The 23,848-nt window shown below is 38.8% G+C and overlaps 2 long non-coding RNA genes across 2 annotated transcripts in view; one reads left to right on the top strand and one right to left on the bottom strand.

Annotated features, from left to right (window-relative positions):
• The window catches only part of LOC125615267, a 93,362-nt gene extending 70,114 nt beyond the window's left edge, over window positions 1-23,248 (top strand). Inside the window, exon 4 of the long non-coding RNA XR_007345851.1 lies at window positions 22,970-23,248. This is a non-coding gene — a long non-coding RNA (uncharacterized LOC125615267). The remainder of the gene's footprint in view (window positions 1-22,969) is intronic.
• On the bottom strand, window positions 923-11,266 carry LOC125615269. The gene is made up of 2 exons (XR_007345853.1): window positions 11,064-11,266; window positions 923-1,092 (listed from the first exon to the last, which is right to left on the bottom strand). It is a non-coding gene; the product is annotated as an uncharacterized LOC125615269 (long non-coding RNA).
• Window positions 23,249-23,848: the final 600 nt, after the last annotated feature.

Raw genomic sequence — 23,848 nt, forward strand, 5'->3', positions numbered from 1 at the left:
GAAATGCTAATGAGGCATGGCACAGGGTCCATGCTGCATGCAAGAGCGGTTCTTTCTCCTGCCTAGAACTGACAGGATTGTTCCAGCCACTCTATCTTGAATAAAATTAGGTAGCTAAAGATTAGGTAACCTTTCTTGAAATTAATCTTTCTTTCCTTTTCATAAATTTTAAAAACTCTTAAGTCAAGCATCATATATTTCCCTTAAATACCTTGCTTAAACCAAAATTAAATTGAATTTTTGAAAGGTCAGCCTGATGGAATTATTCAAATAAGAGTTACACATTTATTTTAATTAATGCTATTTTTTATGGAAAAATGTTTACAGTATTGAATAGCAAATAATTAGTCATAAGTTAAAGCAATATGAGTAAGAGTATACTCATGAGACATTATTTTATTAAAATTTTGAAAAAAATTTTTTTTCACTGAATGACCTGATGAGGCTCAAATAAAGGTCTAGCAGGTTCAAAATTATTAGGAATACATATTAGTTTCTTTTTTCCCTCTCTTTCTTCTTCTTCTTCTTCCTTCCTTTCTTTCTTTTTTCTTTTTTTTTTATTTGCAGGACTGGGGATCTAACTCAGGCACAAAAGGTAGGTGCTTTACCACTGAGTTATACTCCCAGCCCATATTAATTTCTTGATCAATTTTATTGGCCTACATATGCATACAAGGTATTATTTTTGAAACAAACAATTTAAAATGAAATTCATGCCTTTCATCTAAAAATAGTGCTCGATTTAATGCACAAATACTGAATTCTGGTCAAACTTGTGATAAGCACACATGGATTACGTTTTTATTGGAAATGAGACAATGTCTGCCCCATTCTGGATAGTTATTCAAGAAGAGAAAGCTTGCTTATACGTATAAGAAGTAGAAAATGTGAGCAGAGAGTTCAGGTTTTCCTGTGAGTGGCAGGATGCTCTTTTTTTTTTTTTTTTTTCACAGAAATCCAGAACTTTTCTAGGGCAGATGAATGAATCACATGTGATTTACTCCAACTCACAAAATTCTTCTCTCAAAGTCAAGTTTTTGGAATGAGCAGAGACATCAGATTCAGAAGCAGGATGCTTCACCCAGCCATATGCTGTGTGGAGAGAAAGGAAAATACATTAAATTTTGTTCTGAGCTTTTCTGATGGTTTTCAGCAAGACTGGAGGCTTCTGTATAATAAGGAAGTTAACCTGTCCCCAAGGAAGCCTGGCTTTGCCCTGAGTCCTGCCTGATAGGAATGCCTTTGTATGCCTTGTGCCTGTGCCAGCCAGATGGTAACCCTGTGCTTTATGGTGGGGAGAGTGGGTGTGAGCCACACCAACAATGTGATTTAAGATGGAGGTTTTGCCTCTGCCTTACCTAGTGTCAGCTCAACCTCCTGAGAGGCTGGAAACTGAGATCTGCCACATGGATTTTTTTTTTTTTTTTGGAACTGGGAATTGAACCCAGAGGGTGCTTAGCCATTGAGCTACATCCCTAACCCTTTAAATTTTTTTTTTTTTTTTTAATGTTGAGACAGGGTCTTGCTAAGTTGCTTAAGGCCTTGCTAAATTGCTGAGGCTGGGTTTGAACTTTGGATACTCCTGCCTCAGTCTCCCTAGCCACTGGATTACAGATGTGTGCCGCTGTGCTACATGGATCTTAATCATAGCATGTGATGGGGTCCCAGTAGAGATTCCATAGACACCAAAGATTGGGTGAGCATCCCTGGGTGGCAATACTCTGTGTGTGTTGTCATGAATCCATTCCAGGAAAGTAATGTTGTCAATGAGGCTCTGCACTGGGTGTCTCTTCCCATGGCTGATCTCAGTCTGTACGAGGTAAGAAACCATAGCTGTGAGGATAATAGCTTTCACTGAGTTCTGTGAGTCCTCCTAATGAATGATGGCAAGTGAGAGTGGTTTGGAGATCTCTGAGCTTGTAGTAGGTGTCAGAAGCGAGAGTGGTCTTATGAACTGCTCCTCCAACTTTGCAATTGGGTAACGTTTGCAGTTGGTATTGTGAATGGGATTCACCTGATCAACCCTGATTCACAGAAACATATGATTTAGGAAGAGAAATGAGGAGAGAGCAGGAATTGGTGAACCTTCAACTCCTGGGTGCTGCCTGGCCACTCATGCTATGGTACTGTATTTGCTCAGGAATCTCTTACTAGAGATGAAAGTTACCATAGAATTTAGAAGTGTTGAACTCAGCTCCCACATAGTTGACTGACAGGATGCACAGGAAATGCAAAAATAATAATAATAAGCCAAATATACATTTTATTTTTTGTTTTTTGTTATCTGTGATATAGTTAAGTGAAGGGAAAGAGAGGGTTGAGGTGGATCCTGATGCCAGGCCCAACTCTGATTTCAGCCAGTCTGGACTGTGGCTGCCAGCATCAGGGCCACTACTAAGCAGAATAATTATGGTGGGACAAGAAACAGCCTGTCTGCAAACTCCTGTGGTCACCAGGAAATTTGTCTATGCTGGCCAAAGATGAATCCCAGAAAGTACTGAAAGCAGGGGTACAGCGTGAGAGCTGTCTCATTTTGTGGATCATTATCATCAGCTTCCTGGAAAACCTTTATGAAATGATTGTGCTTGAGTAACTACTGAGCTGCATCCTTGTTGGGTTTTTTTTTTTTTTTTTTTTTGGTGGGGGGGCTGTGGAGGAGGGTAACTGGGGATTGAACTCAGGGGCACTCGACCACTGAAACACATCCCCAGCCTTATGTTGTATTTTACTTAAAGATAGAGTCTCACTGAGTTGCCTAGTGCCTCACTTTTGCTGAGGCTGGCTCTGAACTCGCATTCCTCCGGCCTCAGCCTCCCAGGCTGCTGGGATTACAGGCGTGTGCCACTGCACCCAGCCTGCATCCTTGGTCTTGAAACTGAAGGATGGGAGCACACGGTTGGGGCCCTGTCGCATTCACAGCTCACGATTGACCTGTAGGTTGCTGCAGAGGGTCCAGGCACACAGCAGTTGCTCCCCAGGGACTGCTAGATTAGAACATGGAAAAAAGTGCTATGAATTCTGTTTACATCCAGAAGAGGGTTTGTGATTCCCAGACCTCCTGGTATCCTCCATAAATGCTGCTCTGGTTGTGTATGGTTTGTCCCGCCAAAGGTTCCTGTGCTAGAAGCTTGATCCCCTGAGTGACAGTGTTGAAGTGGTGGAAGCTTTAAGGTACAGGACTCAGTGGAAGGAAATTAGGTCATGGGGACTCCGCCCACACAAGTGAATTAATGCTGTGTCTTAGAAGTGTGTCAGGTTTCCTGGGAATGGATTAGTTCCCTTGAGAATGGTTTGTTTTAAAGTGAGTCTGGCTTTTTCAGCTTGCTGTCTCTCAATTCCTCTTAAACATGTGCTCTATCTACACACTGCTGTCTCCCTTTCTACTTCTCACCCTCACCATATGCCAAGTTGTTTGGACTTTCCAGTCACCAGATTGTGGGCAAAACAAATCTCATTTCTTTATAGAACAGCCAACTTCAGTTATTTTGTTATAGCAATGCAAAATGAACTAGACAAATGCCAAAAGGAACTCTCCAGGTAAAGGGGCTGGTGTGCATTCTTTGAAGGCCATGCTAGAGAAGCTGTAAGATAAAGAGTGAGATTAAGGGGCCCCTTTTCATGGACACTGCTTGTAACATTACTGCTGCAAAACAGAACATTGGTAAGAGAAGCCCTGTCAGATTTGTTATCTTAGCTTGCCCCGATGATCTTTATAGAGGCAAAGAAAATTAGAATGATTCAATGAAAGTGAGAAAAGACTATGGGGAAAGCCAAGGGACATGATATGCCTGGGTTGATGCAAAAGTCTTAATATAATAATATCAGAGGTGGTGGACCAATGTATCAAGAGCCGTCCGTGAAATGTGTGTGGACCAGATCTGCATGGAAGCCACTGAGTGGGAAAGTCTGGCATCTCAGAACTCACAGTAGCAGTCCAGCTGGTGAGATGGCCCAAATACACATGAACTCCCACCCAGTTCTGCCAGACATCCCACACAATGCCAGACATCCCACACAATGGGGTGACCTGCTGAAGCCACATAGACACAGCCTTTCAGAAATGGGTGTGGCTTGTCGAGATGCCAATCAACCTGCAAGACACCATGAAGCAAGACTGACTAGACACCAGGTTTTCCAGCCTATTCCCCTAGCTCAAGGTGTAATTCATGTGTGTGGATGAAGTGGCTAGGAAAGTAGAGTTTTCTGGAAGTCCTTGATAAGGGATCCAATGAACTGTGATCTGTTGGTGAAGTTCTAATGGGCCATAGTGAGATGGGGAGGGTATGGGCATGCAGTGGTTCATGGGATTAAGGTGGAAGTGGGACAAGAATTAGAATGTCTGAAGGGACATTGTATGTCTCCTCCACCTGAATGCATTATTGGGGTGGGTACTAGTCTAACTGGGGAAAGCTTCCCCTCCTAGTATTGTAAACCAGAAGACATCTAAGTCTGCCCTCAAGCCAGTCTTGATTGGATACACTAAACAGAACCACTTAGAGCTGCTCAAGCCCACACATTTGTTCATCTGAAACAGTACAGGGGAAATACTGGGGAATCATAGGGGGGGCCAAATTATATTGTTATATCATGTGCATGTGTGACTATATAACAATGACTACCACCACTAGGTATAACAATAATGCATAAATAAAAATATGAAGGCAAGAACAAATTAAAAAAACTGGAACAATACAGGATATCTGGCACACAAGAAGAAATCAATGATACGTTAGAAGCTGAAGTTGAATTTTTTGCTATCAGTGAATTTTTTGTACAATAGTCCCATGTGACCTGTGAAAAGCAGGGCTTGCTCAGGTAGAGTAGTAGCAGAGAATGAGGCCTGAATAAAGTAGTGCCAACCATAGCATTAGCAGTCCCTGATATAGATCAACAGTACACAGAGTACAGTAGGCCAAATGAGGGAAGTACTCAGTGATTGATGTTGTTAAGGCTATATTTTTTTCTATCCTGATCTTGGAAAATAGCCAATTGTAGTTTGCCTTCATATGTGAAGGAGCCTAGCTTATACTATATGGAGTTATTTGAATTCACCAGCTGTTGTCATAATTTGGTTAGAGGAAATTTGGATTGATTCAGATTTTTGATTAATGACATTATATTGATGATATCATGCTGGTATCTGAAACTGAAGACCAAATGAGAACTAACTTAAATGCATGGGTGACATATGTGACCCATAGTGGCTGGCTGATAGATCCAGTATAGGTCCAGGGACTGACCTAATGGTGGAATTCTTAGGAATACAAAGACAAGAGCCACATATAATATTACACAGGCAACTAACAACTGCTATCAACACCTATCCCTAGGTCTAAACAAGAAGCCTAATGTTTGGTTGGTCTGTTTGGGTTCTGAAGTTGGCATATTTCACATTGGACATATTGCTGGCTGTTATCCATAAAAATATCCCCAATTTGAATGCATTTGAATTGGACTCCCCCAAATCAGCCATGTTGAAATTGCAAAAAGTAGTTTCTTTCTTGATTTTTTTTGGACCCTTATGACCCACACTCATTCATTATTTTGGAAATGTCTGTATAGGACACATAGTTATGTAGATTAGAGGTTATTGCAAAAGCTTATGAGTGCCACCCAGAGGTGACCAATGGGATTTTGTACCAGAACACTCCTGGATAGTATAGTAAAATATACACCATTTGATAGACAACTACTAGCTTGCTCCTGGACATTCATAGAGATGACCTCTATGACTGGAACATATAAAATACTCCTGAAACCTGAAATACTTCTAATGGCTTGAGTCATGTTGGAGAAACACTCTAAAATGGAAGACAGTGCCCTGAGGAGAAATCCAGAATAAAATGGAAGTATTTATACAGAAAAATACTCATTGTATCCACAAGCAGGTAACCTCTACTTGTAAGACTGATGTTGGAACCACCTCAAGAGCTTTTGGATCCTATTGCCACCTGCATTGTGCTCTGTTAACAGACTCATTTTAACCAACAAAGAGCTGCTTAATTTATGGATGCCAGTTCCAAGGTGGATGGATATTATCTCATTTGGAAGGTCACTACACTAATGGACAAATGGAAAGCTGGTGATTGAAGAAGATAGCTGAGCTGTATGCTGTTTTCCTTGCAATGATGAGAGAGTTGAATAACAATGAAAGCCCCTTGGTATGGGTTATTAGTGAATTGTGGGCATTGACCAAGGCCTTGCTTTATGATCAGGTGGCCAATGGAACATTGGCTGACTTGAAGAGATGGCTACTGAAGGAGGCACAACCTTATGGAAATCACTATGGGAACTTAATGGGAGCATGAAGGTCAGACATGTTCTTACTCATGAGAGCTCTTTAGAGTATATCCTGGTGTGCTTTTTGACATGTCCATGTGGGTCCATGAAATGAGTGGACCTAGGGGTACTTCATCAATGCAGAGCACTAAATCTAGGCACATTCCTCTTGCACAAAATACCAACAGGAAATATATCTGCCAATAAAGGAGATAGAGACAGCAGATAGCCATGGAACAGATTCCCAGGGGCCCTCACATAGGCCTTGGCAAGTTGATTACAGTTCGTCCCTACATCACCTCAGATTTGTTCTTTTTTGCCAAATCACCTCAACTTTCTTTTTTTCCTACTCAATGCAGTGATCCCAGGGCCACCGCTGCAACTGCAGGTTCTGGAGGCAGGGATAAGCTCTACAGAAGAAAGTTTAACCATACTTTTAGACCGTTAGATCAGAGTTCCTGGGTCTTGATGGGGTAGGTCGTGCCTCACCTCATCTGGCAAACTTAGGGTTGCAGCTCTATTTTCTAGTGGTAATGACAGCCCACTCCTCCTGTACCTAGGTAACACTATCTTTTATGAATGAGACGGAACTGAGGTAGGGACACTTGCTAGGCCAGTCTTGCTGCTGGCAGCTTGGGCCAGAAAAGTGGCCAAATCTCATGTCTCTTCCAAAGGTGGAAAAATTTGGGTACAATGATAATTAAAGAGATGGAAGAATAGTAGCTGAGCCTGACTGAATGAATATGTGAGTTATGCAATGAAAGAAATCCAATATCATGTTCATGCCTCAAGACAGACTTGGAGCAAGAGTCAGTTTTTTTGTCTCTTACCCCAATTCCTATGGGGTACCTGAGAGATGAGACCGCATATAGAAAAGTACTTTCCCCAGGGTGTGGTGGCACACACCTGTAATCCTAGTGGTTTGGAAGGTTGAGACGGGAGGATTGCAAGTTCAAAGCTAGTCTCAGAAATTTAGGGAGGCCCTTGGCAACTCAATGAAACCTTGTCTCTAGATAAAATACAAAAAAAGGGTTGGGGATATTGTTCAGTGGTTAAGTCCCCCTGAGTTCAATCCCTGTACAAACAAATAACAACAACAAAACCCCCAAATAAACCCCAAAACAAAACAAAAAAGCCTTTCCTTCCTGTGAGACCTGACAAGATTGGATGGAAGTCTGCAAACCCAGGTGGTACTGCTTGGGGAGACAGTTTGATCATGTGAAATGATGATAGAGTGAGGGCCATGACAATAGAGTGAGTGGTACTCTGGTAATGTATCAGGATCTTTTGACTCTAATTTTTCAGAGTTACATGTACTACCATCCTGCAGAATGGTGTAATGCTGGCACTGTTGGTAAAATTATAGTACTGACATTGGTGGCTAAATATACTGGGAAATTGGTTTAAACCTCCTGAAGATGTAATGCTAACGGCAGGTGACTGGCCTGAGTAGTTTAGCTAGTCAGTCATAAGCAAATTTCTCTGTTAAATAATTCTGCACCAATTTATTACAACATACAAATAGTGGTGGATCAAGGTGAGGAGAGGTAGCGAAATTAGTACAATAATAGGAAATGTCCATATGGCTTATGGCTTTATCAATATTGTCCAAAGGCCTACGAGTTTCCTCTTCCTTCTCACCTTAGCTTCAAATATTGTCATGTTGGATTTGTCTGTGAAATACATATGCCTATAGAACACAAAAGAGAAAGGCACAGTGACTCAATGAGAGACATAGAAAAACTTTACAGTGCAATTCACTTCTAGCTTACATGGTTCAAGTTCTGGAACATTTACATACAGCAAAACTTCTGGGGGGCAAGTGTGTGGGGAGCATGAAAGTTTGCTTCTGGTTTTCTGTTAACCCTGTGGAGTGTACTCACTCCTGTCAGGCAGTCAGGGAGGGCCGGGGAGGTAAAGCAGAGGAAGAGGAGATATTGTCAGCCTGCGTTCCCTCCCTCTCTGTATGGCAGTGCTCACCACTGCCTTGCATTAAAAACTGAGGCTGGACTCAACCCAGTGACACAGTTCTACATCTCCTGCCACACTGGGGCTGAAGGTCTTTAATGAAACTGCTAAGGGGGCTACTGTGTCACCACCCATTTTTGGCAAGCTTCAACATCACTCAACCAGTGAGGTTAAAAAAACATTGTTTACTTTTCAACTTTTTTTCTTTCTATTTTAAAATATTTAATCGGTAACTTATATTGTGTGTATCCAAAGTGTACAACATGAGGATTTGAGATAGGTATGTGTGTAATGATTATCACATATCACAGTTGAGTTATTTAACACATCCTCAGAGCTTGTTTACCTTATAAGTGGCATACACTCCCACAAAACAATTTCTTTATCCATTCATCCATTGATGAGCGTTTAGGTAGTTTCCATGTCTCCTCTATTGTGAAAAGTGCTGTAACTGAACATGGAAGTATAAGTATCTCTCCTAGCTACTTCTTCTTCTTCTCTTTCTCCTTTTCCTTCTCCCTCTCCCTCTCTCTCTCCCTGTTCCCCTCCCTCCTCCTCCTTCTTCATCGGGGATTGAACCCAGGGATGCTCTACCACTGAGCTACATCTCCATTGCTTTTTATTTTATTTTATTTTTTTTGAGATGGGTCTTGCTAAGTTGCTTAGGGTCTTGATAAATAGTTATCCTCCTGCTTCAGCTTCCCAAATTGCTGGGATTACAGGTGTGTGCCACTGTGACCGCCTTGAGCTACTAATTTCATTGATTTGCTGCATCATATGGTAATCTTATTTTTGATGTTTTGAGGAAACGCCACACTGCTTTGCATAATGGATGTATCAATTTACATTCCTACTGACAGTGTTTAAGGATTCCTTTTTATCTGTACCCTCACCAACACTTTCCTTTTGTCTTTTTGGTAATAGCCAGACTGACATGTGAGGAATGACATTTCATTTTTTTTTTTTTTTGGCACTGAGGATGGAACCCCACGGCACTCTACCACTGAGCTCCATCCTTAGCCCTTTTTATTTTATTTTGATCAGGATTTCCTTAAGTTGCCCAGGCTGGCTTTGAACTTGCAACACTCTTATATCAGCCTCCTGAGTCCTTGGGATTATGAGCATGTGCCACTGTGCCTGGCCTTCCTTGTGGTTTTGATTTGCATTTCTCTGATGTTTAGGATGTTCAGAACACTGTTGACCATTTGAATATGTGCTATTTTTTAAATGGGATTTTTAAAAATTTCTTTTTCAGATAATTCATTGTTAGTGTATAGAGATGCAACTGAGTTTTGTACATTGGTTTTGTATTCTGCAACTTCACTGAATTTGTAAAGTAGTTATAACAGTTTTTGGTGGAATCTTCTGGATTTTCTATATGTAAGACTATGTAGTCTACAAAGTAGATAATTTTACTTTTTCCTTTTCTATTTGTTTATTTATTTTGCCTACTCACTCTGGCTAAGATTTTAGTACTAAATTGAATAAGTGACAAGAGTGGGCATCCTTGCCTTTTTTCCTGACTTGGAGAAAAAGCTTGAATTTTTTCACTGCTGATTATAATTCTAGTGTGCCCTTTATTACGTTGAGGCACATTCCTCTGTATTTAATTTACTGGGAGTTTTTTTAAATCATGAAAGGAAGTTATATTTTGTTAAATGCTTTTTCTGCATTTATTGAAGTGATCGTTTGAATTTTATCCTTCATTCTTGTTACTATGGTGTATCACACTTATTGTTTGCATGTGTTAAAACATTCTTGCATCTGAGGATAAATTTCTTTTGATCATGGTGAATGGTCCTTGCAGTGTGTTGTTCATCTTTGCTAGTTTTTTCTTAGCATTGTTATATCTCTTTACTAGGGATATTGTTCTGTAATTTTCTTTTCTTATAGTGTCTTTATCTGGCTTTGGTATTAAGGTAATGCTGGCCTTATAAAATGAGTTTGGAAGTGTTCCCACCTCTTCAATTTTTTGAAAGAGTACAAGTAGGATTGGCATTAATTCTCCTTTAAATGCTTGTTAGCATTCTCACCCATGAATAATTCTAGGAATGTGTCTATTTTTTTAGGTTAATTGGAGGAAAATTGGAGAATTCACAAATACACGGAGGCCAATCAACTGATGCCTGAACAACCCAATGGGTAAAAGAAGAAATTAAAAAAGGAAATAAAAAAATCTTAAAGACAAACAAAAATGAAAAACAAAACATACCCAAACCTACAGGATGCAGTAAAAGCAGCTCTACAAGGAAGTTTATAAACACCTACATGAAGGATGTCATGTTAGCAACTTAATCTCACACCTCAAGGAACTAGAAAAAAGAAGACCAAACTTAGCCCAAAATTAGCAGAAGGAGGAAGTCAAAATTATTGAGACAGAAATGCATGAGGCAGGAGCTGGAATTGTAGCTCAGTGGTAGAGCGCCTGCCTAGCATGTGTGAGGAGGCACTGGGTTTAATTCTCAGCACTGCATATAAATAAATAAAATAAAGGTCCAGTGACAACTAAAGAAATATTTTTTTAAAAAGAAATACATGAAGCAAAAATATAAAAACATTAGAAAAGACCAGTGCAACTCTTGAGTTTTTTATTTTTCTCTTAGAAAAGATAAACAGAGTTGACAAAACCTTAGCTAGACTAACCAAGAAATAAAAACAGCAAGCTCAAAATTTCTTTCAACCTTAATCACCCCAGTGGAGGAAACCAGACTGTGGCGTTCTGTACTACAAGTATGCTCATTTCTATCAACTTCATAACATAGACATCCTATTCTGAAATATCCTCAAAAGCTCAAATAATCGCCTAGTCCACTTACCTTGGAGAGCTCCCTTTTGTGCCGATCCAGAAAGCACTAGGCATGGTATCTCCCTTCTCAGGACCAGCTGCTCACTGGTGTAGCTAAGAGCTCCCCCAAGATAGAAAGCACAACAGGAGGTGCCAGGATGCTGCTGCCCCGGATCTGGTCTAGCTGGGCTACTGCCACCAGCACCTTTGACACCTCTTCATTTAAATTCTTTATTCTGCTTGTAAGTTGCAATTGTTTCAATTACTCTTCTCCCCCTCTTCACCCCAGACATTCTAATCACTCCTCTCAAAAAAAGCACTTAAACTTTCAACCCACAAAATAAAATTTAAAATATCTATTCCCCAGAAGCCTTAAAGGAACAGATTGATAAATTTGACTGTGTAAAAATTTAAAACTTCTGTTTGGCAAAAGACGAGACAGACCGTGAAAATGTAATTGCAGAACATATGATAAAATGGCTAATTGCCTTAATTTGCAAAAATAACCCTTGTACAGATGAATGAGGAAGTAAAACAACTCAGAAGAAAATAGGCAAGTTATAAGAACAGACAGTTCACAGGAAGAATATAAATGGCTTGGAAAATTATGGAAATATACTCAGTTTCACTCATATTTAAAAATATGAAGATCAAAACACCAGCAAGATACAGTCTATCAACTTGATTGATAAAAAAATAAAACAAAGCTTTATAATATCCCAAACTAGCAAAATACAAAGAAATAGATACTTTAAGATGTAAGATGTTTTGATGAGATTTTATATTATTGCAACCTTTGGGAAGATAATTTGAAAGTATCTATCACATTTTTAAATGAATGCATATTTTGACTCTTTTGACTGAGAAATTTTACCACTTGGGATTTACATTGTGAATATACTTGATAAAATTTCCCATAAATGAACATACAAAAATATTTTCAGGGGCATTGCTTAATAGTAAACAGTTTAAAAAGCAAATATGTCTAATAGCAAACAACTTGAAAAGCAAACAAATATTTATTGGTAGGAAAATTAAGTTGGAGTATATAAAAATAAGACGTCTATTAAAAAAGGAGGTAGATTTTTAAGTGCTGAAAGGGAAACATGTCCAAAGTATATTGTGAAGCAAAGAGAACAATATACAGAACAATTGGATATGAACAAATATTTTATGTTTATAAAACACATGCTAGTAAACGCACTCAGCATTTTTTAAGGAAATGTGTAACACATGCACCCGTGCACCTGTGTGTGTGTGCGCGCACACACACACACACACCGGGTAGCAGTTGCCATGGAGAGAAAAGCCATGGAAAGACGATTTTATTTTTTTCTATTTCAAACCTTCTTTTTCTCTTTACATTTCCCTCTTCTTCTTAAGGAATTTTGGACACAGGGGATTATATGTTTTCAGTACTCCCCACTTTCATTTGCCTCCTTTCCCCTTACAGGAAATCATTCTGCTTAATATAGGCGCTTTTAGTTGCATGTGTTCTTCAGAAATCTGCTGTATTAATTCACATAAGTGACAAATATTGTTGATCTTACCCTTTTCTTCCTCTTTTCACTTAGAGTAATGCATGTTATTTCTTTTTAACTGCTACATGATATTCCCATTTTTTTTCCCTGTCTGCCTCTTGGATAGATCTCTGGATTTCCTTTAGTTCTTCACCATCACAACAATTTGTTATCTGCTCTTTAAAAATTTTGATAATGATGTCCTTCATTGAACAGATTTTCTTAATTTTATGCAATCAGCTTTGACCTTATGACTTGTTCTTTTATTGTTCTTTATAATTCCTACCTTGCCTCATGATGTCAGGAAGATATTAACCCACATATTTACCATTAACTTATTTTTTTTAATTTGTTCTTTTTAGTTATACATAACAGTGGAGTCCATTTTGATATAATTAGACAAACATGGAATATATCTTATTCCAATTAGGACCCCAGTCTTGGGGATGTACCTGATGGTGGGATTCACTGTGGTGTATTTATATATGAACATAAGAAAATTATGTCATATTCATTACACTGTCTCTCTTTTTCGTATTTCCATCCCTTCCCTTCATTCCCTTTGTCTAATCTGCTGAATTTCTATTCTTCCCCCTTCACCTTGTTGGGAGTTAGCTTTCACATATCAGCAAAATCATTCGACTGTTGGTTTTTTGGGATTGGCTTATTTTACTTAGCATGATAGTCTATAGGTCCATCCATTTACTGGCAAATGTCATAAAATCATTATTCTTAATGGCTAAGTAATACTACATTGTGTGTGTGTGTGTGTGTGTGTGTGTGTGTGTGTGTGACATTTTCTTTATCCATTCATCTGTTGGTGAGAACCTAGGTTGGTTCCATAGATTAGCTATAAACACTGATGTGGCTACATCACGGTAGTATGCTGATTTAAAATCCTTTGGCTACATACTGAGGAGTGGGATAGCTGAGTCAAATGGTGTTAACTTATAACCTTTTATCTTGAGTTTTTTAATCTTTCTGGAGTTCTCCTTGTATACTCTGGTAGTAGGGATCCAGTTTAATTTTTTTTTTAACCTCTAATGAGACAGTTTTCCAGCACATTTTCTAAATCATGTGTTCTTTTGTCATTGAATTATGACGCAACATTCACTGCATATCAAAGTCTCATGTATGGATATAAATTGTATCTTAGTTCTATTCCATTTGTCCATTTTTTTGTTCTTGTGCCAATATCATACAATATTTAATTTTATCATAAGATATAACACAAAGAAAAATGCATAAAATGTAAAACTACCACTTAATGATTTAAAATGATCACCTCATCACACCACTCAGGTTACGAAACACAGCTGATGGCCCAGAAGCTCATGTGAGGCTTCCCAATCATAATGCCTTTCCATTATCCTTAAAGTAATCATCCTCCCCAAACCACTACATCTTGACATTTAAGATAACTAATTCCCTATTTAAGAAGACTTTATTAAGCATGTATCTATAAATCTTATATTTTAGTTCTGCCTGATTTTGAACTTTATATAAAAAGAATTGTATAGTATGCATTCTTTTTTGCCTGACTTATTTAAATATTTTTTTGCAATATAATTACACAAAATAGTGGGGTTCATTGTGGTATATTCCTACATGCACATATAATTTGGTCAGTTTCATTGCTTACTGCCTCCCTTTCCCTTCTCTCCCCCTTCACCTGCTCCTTAACAGATCTCCCTTCCTTTATAAATGCTTTTTTTCTCTCTAGCTTCCACATACAAGAGAAAATTGAGAATTTGACTTCCTGAATCTGGCTTATTTCACTTAGCATGATCTTCTCCAGTTCCATTTTCTTGCAAATGGCATAGTTTCATATTTTCTTTATGCTGCATAAAACTCCATTGTATATATACCATATTGACTTTATCCATTCACCTGTTGGCAACAGAGTCCTCGGCTCAGACAACAAAGCTTACTCAGCTCTGGTCCACATGTATGGTTTTCCAGCAGTCCAGTCCAGGCTTGTTCACATGGCAAAGTCAGGGGCACACAGGCCCCTGAAGCCTAGACTTAGAACTGGCACATGGTCGCTTTTGTTACATTCTATTGATCAATGAAAGCCACAATGCCAGTCCAGATTCCAGAAAAGGAGCTACACTGTATCTCTTGGTGGAAGGAGAACTAATGTTCCATTAAGCAAGGCATTTTAGGCATTTCTTTAATCTACCACTGAAAACTATTCTAGAACTGGAAACCCATAACTTGCTACTATATGCACCAACACGGACTCTCATAATAATGCTGAGTGAAGTAAGTCAGGCACTAGGAATGCAGCCACCATGTGACCCAGCTATACCACTTCTCAGTATTTATCTGAAAGAATTAAGTCAGTACACTGTAATATATGTGTACACTCATGTTTATAGTAGAGCAATTCTCAATAGTTCAGATATGGAGCCAGCCTGGGACTCAGGGATGTGAACGAGTCTAGCCAAGACTACCGAGACTCACTCACAGCTGATCAAATGTGCAGGCAGACTGGAGACCGGAACATCTCAGCTGAGCTCAGCTTGAATTTCAGATCCACAGAATTGTGAGCTAAATAACTTATTTTTAAGTTACTACATTTTGGGATGATTATTGTATACAGTTGAAAACTAATACATATTTATTTCATTGTATGTCTGTACAATAATTTATCCTTTCTATTATTGACAGACATTTGGGTATTCCTCACCTAATAGTTCCAACTTCTCGATCATCTCTGAGTCTTGTTCTGTTGATTTATTTATCTCCTTGCAGAAGTTGTTTTAATTGATATTTGTATGTCTAATAATTTTGATTAAATAAATAGTGAACATGGTTGTAAATGCACACATTGAGGTAAGTAGTATTCATGTATATAAAAGGGTATGCTTCTTTTTTCAGGCAATTGATGAGGAAGGTCATGTCATGATAGTCAGAAATTGAGGTGGTTGAGTTTTGTTGCTGTTTTCTTTATTTTCTGTTCTCTAATTAAGTTCGTCTAATACTGTGTTACTATTACCTTCTGCTTAAGGTTAGGGATGGGACAGAGGATTTCCCTCATCTCACCTTCAGTATTTAGCCATTCCTATTTGCTTATACAAATGATTTTTTTTCTTTCAACACTCTTTCCCCTTCCTGAGTATCAGACTATTATAGTTTGTTATTTTGTTCTTGGCTTGTGGTAGGGGTACGGAGACTGGTTTCTGGTCTAGCTTCAGGCTTGGGCCTGAGTACCTGGGTCTACGGGTTGGGGTTGCTCTACATTGCTGTTCTTCTTCCCAGAAGCAACCAAACTCAGATCTGAGGTTGGTGCTGGGTTTGAGTCTCCCCCACTGATATGATTATATATATATATATATATATATATATATTTTTTTTTTTTTTGGCTTGGTAGTAAAGAGTCCTGACCCAGAATGTTTTTTTTGCCCCTCTTTCAGGACTGGAGAAATTTTCTTATATTGCTCTTCTTAATGGTGACAGGTTTTTGCTTGTGTCTTGGAAGAAATAGATTTTTCTCCCTCTCTGCCAGCAGCATAAGGCTTCTGCTTCATAGAAGAGAACAGTTTCAAAGAGTCAGAGGGGCTTGGGGGCCTTTCTCCCAGCCACTGTTGAGCATCTCCCACAAGCCTAGCCACCACAGGGAATCACTCTTGTTTTCTAACCTTCTCTCAGTTTTTCTTGTGATTCCCATCCAAAGCTCATGAAAAAGAGGCCCTGAGTCTAAGGTCTCTGGGCATTGAAGACTGACATGGTAGCCCACACTGGACCTTTAGCCACTTATTAAATTTTAGCTGATTTCTACCTACCTGTTTGAATGGTAGCCATGCCACCATCCTGGGCAGCAGCTGGGTGATCCAGGATGATGTTCCATCTCTTATTGGAAAGCTTGGTTCAGGTTTCATGACTGCCTGAAACTAGCTCTCTGACGGTCTCCAGAAAAGTTATTTTCCCCTCAGTGTTGCATCTCCTAAGCAGAAACACAAATTTGAGTTGCACTTTTTGTGATAAATTAGCAATATTTTAAAAATTGCTGCCCTTCATATGTCTTTTTCCCCTTAATCCTTTTTTAGGATTTTCTATTTATATTTGATTTTCATATCAGTTGAACTATAGGGTATCCAAGTGTGTTTATACCTATCCTACTTTAGCCTTGTTGAGATTATTGGACATATGAGTTAATATTTTTTATTAAATGTGAAGGAGGTTTTAGTTGTTATTTCTTCAAGTATTTTTTTCTGCCTCTATCTCTCTCTTCTTTCCTTGAGGACTCCAAGTGTACATAGGTTAGATCACTTGATTTTTTTCTTTCATTTCTAGATATTGAACCCAGGGGTACTCTACCACTGAGCTATATTCCCAGTCATTTTTAAAAATATATTTTATTTTATTTTGAGACAGGGTCTCCCCAAGTTGCTGAGGCTGGCCTTGAACTTGTGATCCTCCTGCTTTAGTCTCCCAAGTAACTAGAATTACAGGCGTATGTAATTGTGCTCACCTAGATCACCTGATTTGATCCATAAGTCACTGGGACTATGTTTATTTTGTTTCAGACATGTAATGATTAATCTGAATTGTTAACTTGATTGGATTAATAGACGCCTAAGATCAAGAGGCTTCTGGGTGTGTAAATGAGGGTGTTTCTAGGAACCATTGGCATGTGGGACAGCAAACTGAGGGGAGACCATTCTAAGTGCTGGCAGCACAGTCCAATAGGTGGGGGCCCTGGATAGAACAAAAAAGGTGAAAGAATGAGGAAGCAGAAGCAAGCTTGATTCTCCTTGAGCAGGTGCTTCAATTGCTGCTGTGATCACCAGAGGACGTCAGACTCCAGCTCCTTCACTCTTCCAAAGTGAACTCGGACTGGTGACTTCCTAGGGAGTTTCCAGGCCTTTGATCTGAGATGGAGGCTGCATCATTGTTCCCCTCTTGTTCTGAGACTCCGGCTTCTTGGACTGAGCAGCTACTTTTTCCTCCAGGTCTCCAACCTGCATATGGCCACTGTGGGAATATGCAGCTTCTGATTGTATAAGGCAATCTAATAAATCCTCTTTTTATAATTTTATATATATATATATATATATATATATATATATATGATTTACATATATATGTGTGTATATATATATGTGTGTTTATGGGTGTATGTGTATATATATATATATATATACACACACACACACACACACACACACACACATTTTTGATTTGTGGTTCTGTTCCTTTAGAGAACCTTACTGACATAAGACATTTGTATTTTTATTATTTAATTTGCATAATTTTTATTTACATGTTCTTATGTTCATTTTTTTTTATGAAGGAAATGTACTATTAAGTCCATCTTGTGAAATTTTTATTTCAGACATTGTATTTTTTTTTTAATATTTCTGGGGATTGAACCCATGGCCTATGTGCATGCAAGGCAAACACTCTACCAACTGAGCTATATCCCCAGGCCAACATTGTATTTTTCAACTGTAAATTTCCACTTATTTCTTTTTAATTGTTTTCATTTCTCTGTTTCATTCTATTTCTCCTGTGTTCATTAATTATGTTCATCATTTCCTTTCTACACCTTAAGGGAATATATTTCCTTTCAATCAATTTTCAGGTTCTTCTATGTTAATTCCAAAATCTATGTAAAATGTGGCTCTTTTTCTTTTTTCTTTTTGGTATCCATCACATTTTCCCACTTCTGGTAAGTTTTGATTGTTATGTTGGGAACTATGAGTAGTAATTTTTTTATTGTATGTTGGACATAATATGTATTATGTTATGAACATCTGCATTTTGTTGTCTTCCTTTAAACAATGTTGAGTTTTGTTCTGGAAAATAATTTAGTGGCAGAATAGCTTGTTTAGGTTTTGAGTTAAACTTCTTTTGGGCAGGTCTAGAGTAACCCTACAATGAAGGCATGGCTTTTGGGGGGGGTCTTAAATGTATTCCTGAGGTTTTTCTTTACCCTGATGTCTAAAATGCCCATATTTTTCAGTATGATGTGAGCTCTAGAACCTCTGTTTAGATCACAGTCCCCTAGAAACTGTTCTTTTCTAGGTCTTCATTTCAATGTAAATATAATATGTAGTTTTCTATAGCTCCTTCTCTGTGAAGACCCCTCCTTATTAATCAGGGTCTATCATCTAAGGCAGAACAGCAATCCCTTTCTTGTCCAATGATTCACTAGCATGAGTAGCTTGAAGCAACTAGGTGGCAGTTTCAACTGCTGGTTCAGTGGAACTCATAACCCCTGGAGGAAGTATTTCCTCCCTTTTCCAGAAAACAGGACCACTAATCTATTTGAGCCATAAGGATGAGAACAATATGTTTCTTAAATAGGTTACTAGATGGAAGGAGAGAGTAGGGGCCATTCTTATTTTTACCCTTTGATTCTCAGACCTGTATATTACAGCTGGTAGGAGTATAGCATGAAATGTTATACAACTGCTGGTTTGGTGTGTATATTACAACCTGGAGTCCAGCATCCCAATCTCAAAGAATGCTGTCCACCAACCAGTTCTATATTTGATTCTTCAACAGATTATTTTCTCATTCTATCAGGCTGGGTGCTTTTGGGTGATGGGGAATATGACATTATCTACAAACCCTGTGGCCATGAGCCCATCGTTGTACCTTCTTGCTGTAATGAATTACTTGGTAAAAGAAAATATTTTCTGAGTTGCTAGAGCCAAGGCTGTTCAACTGATCACAGTGTGTTCATGTTACCTGAAGTCTTCTCTCTGCCTCGTACAAGGAACTGAGTGGAATACAGACAGAATCATGTGAGTTCAGGCCTAGGAGACATGTTGAACCAAGATATGGGCTAAAATGGTCTCCTCTTGTCTTTGGCTCAACTAGCCTTTGATGGGCTTTTGCTTACATAGAATTGGAAGGTACCTAAGGAGGCATGTTTACTTCAAACACCTTCGTCCTCTACTATTTACCAAGTGCCTATAAATTACCACACAGTGGCCTAGGCCTAGAACTGTAAATACTGATAAACAAATACTATGGAAGACTAAAGAGAAGGAAGGAAGGAAGGAAGGGAGACTTTTTCAGTATTTGAGAGTTATGGGGAAAATATAGACTGTAATTACCATGGAATTAGTTGACTATTGATGGTTGCTACAAATGTATTGAAGAAAGAAAGAAAATGACAGGCTCAGGTCAGCCAAATACTAATTTAAGGCATGGCAAAAAAAGTTCTCCTTGACAATGTTTAAAGAGAGCCTCAACTCTTATAGTTGGAGGGCAGATAATGGTGGAAACTAGAAATAGGAGTTAACTGTAAAGTAATAGATCTTTTGAGAAGAACAAATTTGCAATCTTAGCAAATCTCTCACATTGAAATTGTATCCTGACAGGGAAGGAGTATGATTCTAAAACCAGGCATGGGGAAAGCTGGGTAAATGTGCTCCAGAATTTTGAATCCCAAAGATTCCTCTGAACTCTGTGGGTCTGAGAACATGGCTCACATCTCCTATGCCATTCTCCTACTTTGGTAGCAGACAGCAGCTTCCGCCTGACTGGAGATCACGCAGAGCCTCACAAAGGTGTATGCCTTGAACGATGATACTTGCTTTCCTCAAAGTTTGCCGAATACCTCATGACTTCCAGCCTGTAACTAGGCCACGTCTCAGCGTGATCCAATTGGGGGAAATGCTAGCCAACTGAATAAAAAAAAAATTATCTACAATAGAGATTATAGTACTTACTTAATAAACAACAATGGCAGGAACTGGAACATGCCAGGAGTGGATATTGAAGGTGTTGAACTGTTGGGATATAAGGATTCAATATCCAGGCATGGACGCTGGGAGAGAGTCCTAATATATTACATAGATGGCTTCTTGACTCTTGGAAATAATCATGGCTGACAGTAAGTAAAGCAGAGATTCTATAAATGTCTTGGCAGAGTATTGAAGATATCATCAAAATAATCAGAGAAATGGGCATTCTGCAATTTCCCTGAAGAACCTAGAAGATACTTACTGTACAAAAACAATGAGAAACATGTTAGTGACAGGGGTACTGGCATCCCTGAGAAGCTGTCTGTGGTTCTGACCTTGACAATAAGGATAACACTTTGAACCAATGGCCATTATATGGTGCTGTAACCTTGATAGGTACAATATACAAAATTTGTAAACCAGAATTGATGGAGGGGAGAATGCTCTGAAACTTGGTTTCTTGATATCAATATGGATGATAGGATTCCAGAATAAGAGAATACAGTTGGTGACATTTTACTGTGAGAGGCAAAGGTAGGCAAAATTACTATAAGGTAAAGTACAACAAGACTGATAGCCAAAACCTGACTCAGAAGTATCTTGTCTATTCTGAGTTTGCAGAGGCAAAGTTTTGTTTACAGGAATAAAGTCTGCTCTAAGGTAACTCTCCTGCTGTCTGTCAGAATATGGTCCAAAATAAACTTAATTGTTGTGGCATTTCATAGAAAATCACACTTGTCTGCTGTATCGACATTAACTTATTTGGACTTGGTGGATCAGAAAATGTTAAGCATGACATTTACAAGCTTGTCAGAGTGTGGACAATACACTAATAATAAAAAAATTAGGGGAGTTTTAAAGTATACAGTGGTCTGAGGTATACTCAGATATTCCTTCAAAGGGAAAGACAAGTTATTGCATCTTCAATTTCCTACCACCAAGAAAGAGAGAGAGAGAGAAAAAAAAACAATTGGTAAGGCTTTTAGGGTTTGAAGTTAATATATCCCATACTAGGGAACCCTTGGTGAGAAGAAACTTGTTTTAGTCTATTTTTTGTTGCTATAACAACATACCTGATAGTGGGTAATTTTTAAAGGGATAAAGTTTATTTTAGCTCATGGATCTGGGAGGTTGAGAAGTCCAAGAGCATGGTGTAAGCTAAGGCCTCCTGTTGCTTTGACTTGTGATAGAAGGCAGAAATGTAAGTGGGTATGTGTGGAATGGTCATAACATAATAGGTAAACTGACCATATGGCAACAGTTCTATTATACTTTAGTTGAACTGTAACCTAATCAATGGATTAATCTTCTTGATGGATTAATAATCTGAAAGGATTATGATGCTGGGTAGTGACTGTAGGCAGGTAGGGTGTGGTCAGAGGAAGTAGGTAAGTGGAGGTGTGCCCTTGTGATTTGTATTTTGTCCCTGGCAAATGGAACTTTCTCTCTGCTCCTGGATGAATGTCCTGCCTGCTTTCATCTCCTACAGCCTTCTGCCATGATGTTCTGCCTCACCTTGGGCCCAGAGAGATGGAGTTGGCTGACTATGGACTGAAGCTCTGAAACTGTGAGCTAAAATAAACCTTTCCTCCTCTAGGTTGTGGTATATTGGTCACAAAGGGGCAGAGCTGACTAAACAAGCTCTCACAAGAAGAAACTTACTCTCCTGAGAAGGGCATTAATCCCCCCCTTAATGACCCAATCACCTCTTAATTCCCCATCTTGCAGGACCACCACAATAGCAGACAAATTTTAAAATAGGTTTCAGAGAGGATAAACCATTCTCAGATCACAGCAGATCCACATGATTTAATGAGTCTGATTGTACTCAGTTTATGATAGGCAGCTCTGGTCCCATAGTCCCTTTGTGGTCAATAGTCTGGTGTTCATTCTCACAATAAGGCTTATCTAGCTATTAGTATATTGATTTTTCAGTAGTAAAGACTGATATGAGCCTTTGAAATGATACTAACTGGGTAATGGCAAGTTATTGTACTAAAACTCTTTGAACTTAAAAGGGGGTAGCAATCCATCCTTCCTAAGATGAAGACATATTTTGGGTATGGGTTTGTCTTCCTGGCCTATAGTGCTTGACTAGACATTCGAGAGTGTCAGATGTATTGTCAAGGAATCCACATAACATTTCTTTGGGTTAAGCATAGCACTTCACCGTAAAAGAGTGTGACAAGCGCATATGATCATGAGCTTCACTGGTCTTATCATAAATCTCATCACCCCAAAGTTTCCAACCTAATAAATCATTGGAATAATGGACTAACTTACAGATGACACTATTCATGGTTGAGATGCTATCCTTCAAGATAATCAGTGAAACGAGGCCATCATATAGTACTGTAACCTTGATAAGTATAGCACACAGAACTAGGAACCAGTGGGTAAAAGTTGGAGTGGCCTTACTATAATTCCCAGTGATTGACTTAAAGAATTTTTATTTCCTATCCTCATATCTTTGGTGAACTTGATTTTTGAGTCAGCTGAATGCCTCTACCAAGGACATTGCAAGTATTCCATTAATGATATGTTACCTTTCCCATCCCTTCATTTCTACTTTCTGGGATCACATATCAAATAAACTATCTGCAGCCAGATATTTTTTATTTTTCATTTTTGTGCTGGGGATCAAACCCAGGGTCTTGAGCACACTAGGAAAGCACTCTACTACTAACTAAGCTACATATTCTTGCACGCAGGTCTTCATCTCAGGATCTGCTTCCAAGAGAACCAAACTGGACAAATAGTATCAGGAGTAGCCCTAGCAATCCAGAGCTTCAGAATGGGATTCTACACCACTGACAGGTATCAAGAACCTCATTGATGGGTGAAATGGTGAGTGAATTAGATTCCCCAATTCACATTTGAGACAAGGATTAGTGTGAAAATGATTTATTAGGAATGGCTCCCATGGGAGGGTATAAAAGGGTTAATAGAAAGTAAGTCTAGGAAGGGAAGGAAACCAGCCAAGAGTGCCGTATCAATCACTATCCTACAGAAGATACCTTTGGCTTAACCCCTTTGGGGGTTTGACATTAGTATTTGGAGGGCAACTTCCAGTGAAGAGTAGGGGGTGGCATGATTGTGATGTCTGCTTGCAGGGGAGGCATATCTCCTCCTCCCCCTCCTCTTATTCTTAATCTTCAGGATCCAAGGGTTCTTTTTTTCTGGAACACAGCTCCAAAGTACATCCAAATGCAAATGTATTCAGGAATGCCAATGCCAAGAAAATCTGAGACCCGTGGATCTTTTCACTCTTCTGAGTTTCAGTTTATGTTAGTTGAGGCTTGCTGTTGATGCTTGAATGCTTTTCAGAACAAATGGAGATTTAGGTAGATCTGGAAACAGTTTTATCCTACAAATAAAGCATGAACTAAGAGCTTAGAAAAAAAAATGTGTGGACTGAATGAAGATTTTGATAATGCTCATGTGTTTCATGTTCTTGTGCTTCTAGCTACAGTATAATCAATATCTTCCTGGTGAGAGGAGGGATGCTAGTAAATGTTATTTAGCTGATGATCAAAGATGCTTAGAAAGAGAGCTGGGGATGTTTAGCAAGGAAAAGAGGATACCAAAAT

The sequence above is a fragment of the Marmota marmota genome, unplaced genomic scaffold, assembly GCF_001458135.2.
Source record: "Marmota marmota marmota unplaced genomic scaffold, marMar, whole genome shotgun sequence".
In the NCBI taxonomy this organism is placed as follows: Eukaryota; Metazoa; Chordata; class Mammalia; order Rodentia; family Sciuridae; genus Marmota; species Marmota marmota.